The sequence below is a fragment of the Xenopus tropicalis genome, chromosome 6, assembly GCF_000004195.4.
Source record: "Xenopus tropicalis strain Nigerian chromosome 6, UCB_Xtro_10.0, whole genome shotgun sequence".
In the NCBI taxonomy this organism is placed as follows: domain Eukaryota; kingdom Metazoa; phylum Chordata; class Amphibia; order Anura; family Pipidae; genus Xenopus; species Xenopus tropicalis.
In genome coordinates this window covers 72011890-72024175 of record NC_030682.2, presented here as the reverse complement: position 1 = coordinate 72024175, position 12286 = coordinate 72011890, and the positions used below count along the sequence as shown (strand labels likewise).

The 12286-nt window shown below is 42.7% G+C and overlaps 1 protein-coding gene across 3 annotated transcripts in view; it reads right to left on the bottom strand.

Moving 5' to 3' along the window:
* atpsckmt (ATP synthase c subunit lysine N-methyltransferase) overlaps positions 1-12286 on the bottom strand; it is a 90678-nt gene that overhangs the window by 51807 nt on the left and 26585 nt on the right. The gene's annotated exons all lie outside the window — the stretch shown is intronic.

Below are 12286 nucleotides of genomic sequence, written 5' to 3'. Positions count from 1 at the left end.
GTATCGATAACAAATCTTGTCAGTTAGCATTACAGTATATGGAGATTGCTCTAGGAGATCTGCAAAGCCTGTGAGGTATTTTCCCAGATAGCATAATCTAACGCGGTATATCGTATGTGTCTTTTAAGTTGTGTAAGCGAGATCAGACATATAGACAGTTGTTTCAGTGAGCAGAGTCCATTTATTATGTACAGTGATTGACTCTGGTATCAAGCAGGAGCATAAGCAAAACAAAAGAAAACAAAACCCTTGCCACACTTGGGCTCTAACTAATACATAGGGTGCTCTCCCTCTCTATTACCGGTCCGCTACTGGGATTGCTGGCTAAACCAAAAACACACAACTCCCCAGAGTCACCCTACCTTGTGAGATTCCTTTGGTTTGGGAGAAAACCCCAGTAGCACTTCAAGCTTTTGCACGCAGCCACCTGACAATGAACTCTTGAGAGGGCATCTGCATTCCCTTGCAATGCCCCAGATCTATGCTCCACTGCAAACTTAAAGTTCTGTAGGGCCAGAAACCATCTGGTGACTCGAGCATTCTTTTCCTTATGTTCTGACATCCACCTAAGGGGAGCATGGTCAGTGATAAACCTAAACTTACGACCCAGCCAATAGTACTTCAGGGCCTCCAATGCCCACTTAATTGCCAGGCACTCCCTTTCTACAATGGAGTACCTACTCTCGGCCAGTGTAAGTTTTCTGCTTAAATAGATAACTGGGTGTTCCTCACCATTTACCACTTGGGAGAGGACAGCCCCCAGTCCTACTTCTGAGGCGTCAGTATAGACTGACCACAAATTCTTTCTTAAAATCGGGCGTTATCAGTACCGGCTGTCTACACAGGGAATTTTTAAGCTCTATAAAAGCTTTCTCAGCCTCTGCAGACCACTTGATCATCAAAGAGGTCTTTCCTTTTGTAAGGTCTGTTAGAGGAGCTGCAATGGAAGAAAAGTTATGCACAAATCTGTGATAGTAGCCTACTATCCCCAGGAAGGCACAAACTTGCTTCTTAGTCACTGGTTGCCTCTACTTTGTTTATTTGAGGCTGCACTACCCCTCTTCCAATCACATAGCCTAAGTACTTGGCCTCTTCCATCCCTATTGCACACTTTTTAGGGTTGGCAGTAAGTCCAGCTTCTCGTATTGAGTCTAGCACCACCTGCACTTTTGCTAAGTGAGACTCCCAATCGGTGCTAAAGATGACTACATCATCTAAATAGGCTGAACTTTTTCGATTATTTTATATGGCCCCTGCCATTTGGCCAGGAACTTACTCTCAACCGTGGGAACAAGTACCAACACTCTGTCCCCAGGATTAAAGGTCCTTACTGTCGCCGACCTGTTGGAAACCCTGCTTTGGGCCTCCTGAGCCTTGGCCATGTGTTCCCTTACTATGGGTAACACAGCTGAAATAAGCTCCTGCATTTGAGCAATGTGTTCTACCACAGTCTTATAGGGGGTAGCCTCCTGTTCCCAAGTTTCCTTGGCTATATCTAGCATCCCCCTTGTTTACCATATAGTAGTATAGTCAAAGGGTGAGAACCCCGTTGAGGCTTGAGGTACCTCCCTGATGGAGAATTACAGAAATGGTAACAGACAGTCCCAGTTTTTCCCGTCTTTGTCTACAGCCTTTTTCAGCATGGCCTTCAGGGTTTTATTAAACCGTTCAACTATCCCATCAGTTTGAGGGTGGTAAACAGACGTACGTAAGTGTTTAATACCTAAGAAGCGACACAACTCTTTGGTTACCTTGGACATAAATGGGGTACCCTAATCTGTCAGGATCTATTTTGGTATCCCCACCCGGGAAAACAAATGAACCAACTCCTTGGCAATACATTTTGATGAAGTATTTCTTAGGGGGATTGCTTCGGGATATTGGGTGGTGTTATCCAGAATTATGGTGCCCTCTAGCGGATTTTGGCAGGGGACCTACCTAACCCATGGCAACTCTCTAAAAGGGGACCTCAATGATGGGAAGGGGAACCAACAGTCCTCTGTAATGAGGCTTGGGTGCAGTTATCTGACAGTCAGGGCAAGAGTTACAGTATATGCTTAACATCCCCCGCTACCCCAGGCCAAAAAAACCTCTGGAGGACTCTGTCTGCAGTTTTATCAACTCCCAGGTGTCCCCCAAGCACATGTCGGTGTGCCATATCTAACACCACCCTCCTATATTGCTGAGGTACCACCAGTTGCTCTATAATTTCACCCCTTCTTGCTCACTTGATATAACAGATCCTGGTTCAGGACCATGCGTGGGAACACTGTTTCTGCCCCAAGGAATTGGGGTTCACCATTTATTACTTTTACACCCTCTCGGGCTTTGCACAGAGTTGGGTCCCTCATTTGGGCAGTACCAAAATTGTCTCGGGACACCTCTAAGTCAGGTACCACGTCACCCTCCTGTACTTCCTCTTCCAGGTCAGCAAACACTTCTATGGGTGAGGAAATATCAGGGGTTACCCCAACCTCTTCAGCACTATCACCAGACATAAAAGGTTCTGGGGACAAGTAGGGCTCCTCTGCCTCCCTTGGGGACCCTTTTCCAGAGTTACTCCCTCCACCCCACAGCTGCCAAAACAACAGAAAATCTCTTCCCAGTATAACAGAATGCATTAGGTTTTTAACCACCCCAACTTGATACTTAATATTTCCACATTGGGTTTCAATCATAACCACGGCAGTTGGGTAGTCCTTTGTGCCCCCGTGTTTGCACCAACCCTTGAGTTCAGAGAGTCAGTGGTGTCCACTATACTGGCATGAACTAATGTTACCAAACTCCCCGAGTCCAGGAGAGCCGGCACCTGCTGTCCTTTTATGCCTACCAGGCAAAACTGTTTACCAGTCTCTTCCTGTTGGGAAACAAGACATGCAGGGTGAGCATACAGGGACTTCCTTCTTCCCCAGCTACAGTCCATAGGCTCTGTTGTTAGGGGGCAATTAGCTGCAAAATGACCAAACTCCCTACATCGCCAGCATTGTACCCCCTTCTCTCTCTATCAGAGAACTCTTGCCCCTGACTGGGCACCACTCTAGGCTTGGCGCCTGAATTAAGTCCAGTGGCCATACCGGAGTTTCTGTCCTGTTACTTTGGGAAACCACCGCTTTAAGAATTGGAACAGTCTTACCAGGATTCTCCTGCAATCTCTGAGCTTTGCCAAGGCAATGTTGGGAAGTTCCTTCTCCAAGGTAACCCTCCGTAGCCACAAACCGCTCCACAAGCTCACCCATATGGGTCATATCTTGGGGGTCCGTCTGGCCAACCCACCGCTGGAGATCCCGGGGTAGAGCTTTCTGATTTGTATTAGCTTGCTGCTGACTGGCATTGTTCTGCTGCTGAGCTTGCAGCAACACCTTTAACACTTCCTCCATTTTAGTTTTGGAGAGGAAAAAAAAAACTTCACCTTTAAGAGTGTCTGTCTCTTTAAAATTTTGCCGTCACTATTTCCAAGAGAAAACAGCATTTGCCCACATCCTCCACCATGTGTAAGAGAGATCAGACATGCAGAAAGTTCTTTCGGTGAGCAAAGTCCATTTATTATGTACAGTGATTGACTCTGGTATCAAGCAGGAGCATAAGCAAAACAAAAGAAAACAAAACCCTTGCCACACTTGGGCTCTAACTAATACATAGGGTGCTCTCCCTCTCTATTACCAGTCCCCTACTGGGATTGCTGGCTAAACCAAAAACACACAACTCCCTAGAGTCACCGTACCTTGAGAGAGTCATTTTGTTTGGGAGAAAACCCCAGTAGCACTTCAAGCTTTTGCACGCAGGCACAGACCCTCTCACACTGATCTCAGTTCTCAGTCTCAGCCCCACACTCTGACTGCAAGCATATCTAGCCTGCTAACTATTCCCCAGGTGAGACTCTCTTGGGGAATTAACCCACTCAGAACCGCTATACATCAGGGAGTAGGAGATGAACCTGGGGGAAATATATCTCCCTTCAACCTGTTTTCCTGTTACCAGTTCACAGTTGTTTAAATGATTTTTTAGTAGACATAAGGCACAAAGATCCAAATTACTTAAAGATCCCTCATCCAGAAAACTCCTGGACCCAAGCATTCTGGATAATGGGTCCCATACTTGTACTCTGCCCCAACTGCCTTCCGCACAGTCAACAACCTAAACTCAGGCCGCTTTTCTATAAAAGAAAGGCACCAGACAAGGCTGGCCTCTATCCCCTTTATTTTTCAATCAAGCATTGGACCCACTACACAGACAACTCACACAAAACCCACTATTCCAAGGATTCACAACAGAACGCTCATGCTACAAAATCGTAGCCTTCATAGATGATATTTTATTATTTATTGGTGAACCCAGCCCAATAATTTCCCAATAATCCTTGAGACCAACTTTTACAGGCCTACAAATCAAATATGACAAATCAGAAGCCATAAAAAGAAAACATACCCTTAAGCTTAACACCACATTACATATATGGGCATTAAATTCATGGCCCACTAAACTCAATAGAAATGGAAGCAGAGCACTGGGTTACTTCTTAATAAAAGGTCACTTTTATTTCCATCTTTAAAATCATAACAGAGAATTCACCCCAAACAGCTTAATGCGTTTCATGGCTTCACGCCACTTCATCAGAAGCTACAACAATGTGAACATTTACCCATATGTACTGTCATTTCTGTCATTTCAGCTTCTGCAAAATCAACATTTACATCATTACATGTGGGATAAAGCTAGTAAAAAGTACATTCACCCCAGAAAGTCATATATTTTTGGAAAGTACACATTCCCCCGAATCTAAAATGGGTACCCATGTCTTTCTACTCCACAGTACCAAGCCATAAAGCTTTCCTAAGTTTGACGATTTTTATGGCATTTCCAAAAATCACCTCAAAACTTCCACTATGCAGCATCTTATTTTCTACAGGTCATTAGGTACCAAGACAAAACACCCTAAATATGAACCCCAGAGGTCTACTGAACAGTTTGATGCCCAATATGTATAGGTTTACCTAAGTATGTGGCATGTAGGGGCCCCAATGTGAACATATACCCATATGTACTGTCATTTCTGTCATTTCAGCTTCTGCAAAATCAACATTTACATCATTACATGTGGGATAAAGCTAGTAAAAAGTACATTCACCCCAGAAAGTCATATATTTTTGGAAAGTACACATTCCCCCAAATCTAAAATGGGTACCCATGTCTTTCTACTCCACAGTACCAAGCCATAAAGCTTTCCTAAGTTTGACGATTTTTATGGCATTTCCAAAAATCACCTCAAAACTTCCACTATGCAGCATCTTATTTTCTACAGGTCATTAGGTACCAAGACAAAACACCCTAAATATGAACCCCAGAGGTCTACTGAACAGTTTGATGCCCAATATGTATAGGTTTACCTAAGTATGGGGCATGTAGGGGCACCAATGTGAACATATACCCATATGTACTGTCATTTCTGTCATTTCAGCTTCTGCAAAATCAACATTTACATCATTACATGTGGGATAAAGCTAGTAAAAAGTACATTCACCCCAGAAAGCCATATATTTTTGGAAAGTACACATTCCCCCGAATCTAAAATGGGTACCCATGTCTTTCTACTCCAAAGTACCAAGCCGCAAAGCTTTCCTAAAGTTGGCAATTTTGATAACATTTCCAAAAATTCACTCAAAGCTTCCAGTTTCCAGAATCTTATCTCCCACATAGTGTTAGGTACCAAGATAAAACACCCTAAATATGAACGCCAGGGGCCCACTGAACAGTTTGATGCCCAATATGTATAGGTTTAACTAAGTATGTGGCATGTAGGGGCCCCAATGGGAACATACCCCCATATGAACTATCATTTCTGTCATTTCAGCTTCTGCAAAATCAATACATTTACATCATTATATGTGGGATAATGCTAGTAAAAAGTACATTCACCCCAGAAAGTCATATATTTTTGGAAAGTACACATTCCCCCGAATCTAAAATGGGTACCCATGTCTTTCTACTCCAAAGTACCAAGCCATAAAGCTTTCCTAAGTTTGATGATTTTTATGGCATTTCCAAAAATCACCTCAAAACTTCCACTATACAGCATCCTATTTTCTACAGGTCATTAGGTACCAAGATAAAACACCCTAAATATGAACTCCAGAGGTGTACTGAACAGTTTGATGCCCACTGTACATAGGTTTATCAAAGCACATGGCACTTAGAGACCCCCAAATATACCTTGTGCACACTAATTTCATGGCTTATCTTTACCTAATTCATAAACACATGGCAGTTTTATATTTTTGGAAAGTACACATTCTGATAAATCCAACAAGGGTAAAGAGTCCTTTCTACACCAAAGTACCCATCTGCAAAGCTTTCCTAAAGCTAGTGGTTTTTATGACTATTGAGAAAATCGCATAAAAATGTTGCAGTTTGCCGCATTTATCTCACACAATTTCTTGCGTACAAAGGCTGCTCACCCCAAATAGGAACACCAGAGGCCTACTGAACAGATTGATGCCCAATATGCATAGATATACCAAAGTCTGCGGTATGTACTGTAATTAGTGGTCAGAATATCTGATCCAATAGTCACGCTGTCAAAATATGACAGCGTGCAGAGAGAGTGAGATAGGGAAAGAAAACGTAGGTACTACGGTGTAGGCAGGAAACTGCCTTTTTTAAAACACCGTAGTACCTACGTGCTTGGCAGGGAAAGGGTTAAGGTGTATACCCAATTTAAATATAAATTACAATTTCTATAATAACCGGATGTTTTTAACGCCCCCTAAAGTTGTAAATATCTTATCCATACCAGGTATAGTACATTTTACACACATGACTTCATTCACCAAGGGGATATTTTCATATAGTTCACCAGTAGTCTTTTATATATACATGAATGCCGAAATTATTTACAGAAACTAGAGACCTCTCATTCCCTATTGAGGCCCCATATTGTTCTATGGCAGGGATCCCCAACCCGTAGCTCGCGAGCAACATGTTGCTCGCAGCCACTCTTGATGTTGCTCGTGTAGGTCTCCCAGCAGGTGTCCATTAACATCCCCCGATCCCTTCTCCCTAGGGAAGCATGTAAAAGTTACAGACCCAGCTCCCAGCATGATTGTGATCGGTCCTCCTGTCATATCAAGTTACAACAGCAAGATCTTTTCTCTCCCTCCCTTCCCAGCCCCTCCCACTCACTCACTTGTGATCGCTCCTCTTGTCATATTCAGCAGTGAGCAGGGGCGGGAAGAGTCGCAGAGAGAAGAGCATGCTGCTATAACTCACTGCAGGTCCCCCCCTAAGAGGGGGGCTAGGAAGGAGGGTAAGCCTCCTGTTATATCCAGTTACAACAGCACAATCTTTTTCTGTTCCCAGGAGCTGGGAACGGAGGGAGAGAAAATATGGTGCTGTTGTAACTGGATATGACAGGAGGACCTATCACAATCATGCTGGGGACTTTGTAATACATTATTTGCTGTGGGCTAGGGAGAAAGGATTTTGGAATAAAAAGGTGCTGGGAAGGGACAGAGAGAAAAGGCTGTGCTGCTATAACTCACTGCTGGATTTGACAGGAGGCACTATCACAAATCAGGGAGCAGGGGGGGCAAAGACCCAGATCAGTCCTGTGAGCCTCCTGTCAAATCCAGCTGTGAATTATACCAGCACAATCTTTTGAGTTCCAGCTCCTCCACTGAATATTTTTTTTATCTGTTGCCAGCCCCAGCACAATAATTTTTTGGGAAGCCATCCCAGTGACCCCTTCTCCTCACCCATGCCACTGCTGTGTCAAATTTAATATTTCACATTCTCGGTCACCCATTACATTTTTGTACAAATCTTGCTGCCCAGTCGTCGTTGTGCCACCTACTCACCCACTTATATAACTGTACCAGAAATATGTTTCCAAAAAGTTCCACTCTTACATTTATTTTATTCCTTGTTCCTCTGTGCCATTTTCCTTTCCATCATCTCCTCTACCTGTTTGCTCTGCCATTCTCTCTCCTCTATATATCCTTGCTGCTTCTGTGCCATACTGCCTCCCATCTGTACCCTCAGAGCTCCAGTGTGCCATTCTGCTTCCCATCTGTACCCTCACAGCTCTTGTGTGCCATACTGCTTCCCATCAGCTACACCTCAGATTTTCACTGGCAGAAAACATGCAGTGCCAGATTTCACACTTATATTTTGATATTATATAACATTTTTATATAGTGTATATTCTTCTTCTTCTTATTATTATTATTAAAAATTGTGTTTGCGCTACTGTTCATGTATTGTGTTGCTCGCGAATAAGTTTTGCAGCTGAATGTTGCTCACGGGGTAAAAAAGGTTGGGGATCCCTGTTCTATGGTCTTAAGATGATAGACCCCAGAACAATAGATACCAATATACGTTCTTTTTTAACAGCTTATTATCCACATAACCCTTCCTAACCATTTATTTTAGGTTTGTCTATGACCTGAAATGTAACTGAAACCCTATTATCAAGTTTCTCAGCTATCTGTTTGGCTATTGCCGACTTAAAATCCTTCCTTTCTATAGCCGATAGATGTTCAAGAAACCTAGTTCCTGCCCTTCTAATCGTCTTGCCCACATATTGAGCCCCAAATTCACATGTGGCTAGGTATATAATACTGGGGGATATAATAGACACGTCCCATGTGTTGTACACATAAAAGTTCTAGACACATTAATAACACCACAAGCCTTACACCTATTTTTGCCACATTTATAGGTACCTTTTTGGTGTAACCAAGCAGCTCTTTGTTCATTGCCACCCGTGGAGTATAAACTTTTAGACACCCAGGACGCTATGTTCCTACCTCTCCTGAAAACAAAAAGGGGCTTTTTATCCTAAATATTATCTATCAGATCCTGCAACAAAATTCCCCAATGTTTACGTATACTTCTTTGTATGCCATAGATACCCCGTCTGTAGGTGGTACAGAACTTGGGTTTACATCCAAAGTTCTGTCTACAATTCTTACCACCCCTTGCAGGGCACAATAAATCCGACCTACTCATGGCCACTGCCCTTTAATCACTTCAGTATCATAGCCTCTTTGAACAAACCTTTCCACAACTGCATAGCTTGTTCCTGGAAGGCATCCCAAGTGGAATATATGTGTCGAAGGCACAAAAATTGTCCCACTGGGATGCCCCTAATGCAAGCTGTGGGGTGTCCACTCTTACGATAGAGATCCGTAGTCACCCTACTATTCATCACGGAGAATACCACATCCAAAAAAGGAATTTTCACTGGATCAGTCTCATATGTGAACGTAATCCCTTCCACTGCCTCATTACAATAGTTAACAAAGGACTGTAGGGATAGTTCATTTTTATCCCACACCCCAATACAATCATCAATATGATGCCCCCATCACAGCCCCATGACTCTGGTGATAGAAATTCCCATTAAAAAGAAAGTAGTTGGTATGCAATAAGAATTGAACTGCCTGTAGAATAAATTCCACTTGTATAAAGGGGAAACTTCTTTCATAACTCAACCAGTGTTGTATGGAATGCAGGCCAACACCATGGTCAATGGATGAATACAAGGCTGTAACTATTGAAAACCATCTGTATGTTGGCCTCCATTCCAAATCAGCCAGCTTGTTAATACACGTTTGTATCCCTCAAATACATTGGTAATTCTAACACCAAGGGATTTAAAAATGTATCTACATAACGGGAGAGCCCTTCATTTAATGCCCAATACCTGCCACTATCGGCCATCCTTTCACTTCCTTCAAAGATTTATAAACTTTAGGGAGGGTATGAAATATGGGGATATTGGGTGCATACAATATAAAAATTTATACTCCCTTTTATCAAGAATCCCCATAGAAAATCCCTCCAACAACAATCTCCCAAGTGTTTCAGAAAAACCACGGTGTAGGATCTTTAGCTAGAGGTTGGTGAATGAAGTCATGTGTTTAAAATGTACTATAATTGGTATGGATAAAATATTCACAACTTATTGGGCATGAAAAACTTCTGTAGTTATAGAAATTGTAATTTGCATTTATGTTTAAATTGGGTATACACCTTAATGTTTAATTATTGTCATGGCTAAGGGTGGGTTTTATCCCATGTAAGGGTTTATGTTGTTTTTATACACTATTGTGTTGATGGGGTTAATTGTTATAATGGGTGTGAACTGGTGTGCCTATTTAAATATGGTGGGTTTGGGACACCATAGTATCTTCTGATGAAGTGTCGTGAAACCATAGTAACATAGTAACATAGTAAGTTGGGTTGAAAAAAAGAAATACGTCCATCACGTTCAACCATAATGCCTATATCTAACCTGCCTAACTACTAGTTGATCCAGAGGAAGGCAAAAAACCCCATCTGAAGCCTCTCTAATTTGCCGCAGAGGGGAAAAAATTCCTTCCTGACTCCAAGATGGCAATCGGACCAGTCCCTGGATCAACTTGTACCAAGAGCTCCCATAACCCTGTATTCCCTCACTTGCTAAGAATCCATCCAGCCCCTTCTTAAAGTTATATAATGTATCAGCCAGTACAACTGATTCGGGGAGGGAATTCCACAACTTCACGGCTCTCAGTAAAAAATCCTTTCTGAATATTTAAATGGAACCTCCCTTCTTCTAAACGGAGTGGGTGCCCTTGTGTCCGTTGGAAGGACCTACTGGTAAATAAAACATTAGAAAGGTTATTATATGGTCCCCTTATATATTTATACATAGTTATCATGTCACCTCTTAAGCGCCTCTTCTCCAGTGTAAACAGACCCAACTTGGCCAGTCTTTCTTCATAACTGAGACTTTCCATACCCTTTACAAACTTAGTTGCCCTTCTCTGGACCCTCTCTATCTCAATAATGTCCCGTTTGAGCACTGGAGACCAAAACTGAACAGCATATTCTAGATGGGGCCTTACCAGCGCTCTGTAAAGGGGAAGGATAACCCCCTCCTCCCGTGAATCTATACCCCTTTTAATACAGCTCAAAACCTTGTTTGCCCTTGCAGCTGCTGCCTGGCATTGCTTGCTACAGCCAAGTTTATTATCTACAAGGACTCCAAGGTCCTTCTCAATTACGGATTTGCCTAGTGCAGTCCCATTAAGGGTATAAGTGGCTTGCATATTTTTACATCCCAGGTGCATAACCTTACATTTATCCACATTAAATCTCATCTGCCACTTAGCCGCCCAGATTGCCAGTTGGTCAAGATCCTGCTGCAAGGATGCCACACCCTGGATAGAATTGACTGGTCTGCAGAGTTTTGTGTCATCTGCAAACACTGAAACATTGCTTGTAATACCCACCCCTAAGTCATTTATGAACAAGTTAAACAAAAGTGGACCCAGTACAGAACTCTGAGGGACCCCACTCAGAACCTTATTCCAAGTAGAGAATGTACCATTAACAACCACCCTCTGTACCCCGATCCTGTAGCCAGTTTTATATCAATGTGCAAACGACTTCATTAAGACCAATAGACCTTAGTTTAGAAAGCAGTCGTTTGTGGGGAACGGTATCAAATGCTTTGGCAAAATCCAAATAGATTATATCTACTGCATCCCCACTGTCCAGCTTCTTACTTACCTCATCATAAAAAGCAATTAAATTGGTCTGACATGACCTGTTCTTCATAAAGCCATGCTGATTACTGCTCATAATGCCATTCTCCAGTACATAATTTTGTATGTGATCCCTTAACAAGCCTTCAAATAACTTGCCCACCACGGATGTCAAACTTACAGGCCTATAACTGCCAGGTTGAGATCTTACTCCCTTTTTAAATATAGGAATGACATTCGTCTTCTTCCAATCACTAGCTACCATACCTGATGAAAGCAAGTCTGAGTCTTTTCACTCTACTTCGCATGTGCACGCTCACAAAGCAGGAAGAAGGAAGCGCTGCAGCTACCCCGGGCTGGTGATGTTCTCTCCTTACAGGGGCACCAGCCCGGGGTAAAAGGTATGCGATTCAAGTCACTTGGGGGTGCCTAACATTTTGGCACCCCCAAGTGACTTTGCCTTTCCTTCTCCTTTAAGGAGCTAAAATTTGCTTTTCTTTTTTTGCTTTTTTGTTGCCCCAGTGCAAATTTGCTTCCTGCACCAAACATCAAATGAAATAACATTATGGTCACTATTACCCAGGGGTTCAACCACTTGCACATTTGCTATATGTTCTGGGTCATTAGAGATCACTAGATCCAATATAGCATGGTTCCTGGTTGGCTCCTCAACAACCTGTGACATAAAGTTGTCATGCAGCAAGTTTATAAACTTGTTCACATTTACTGTCCTGGCAGTACTATGGCTCCAGTCAATA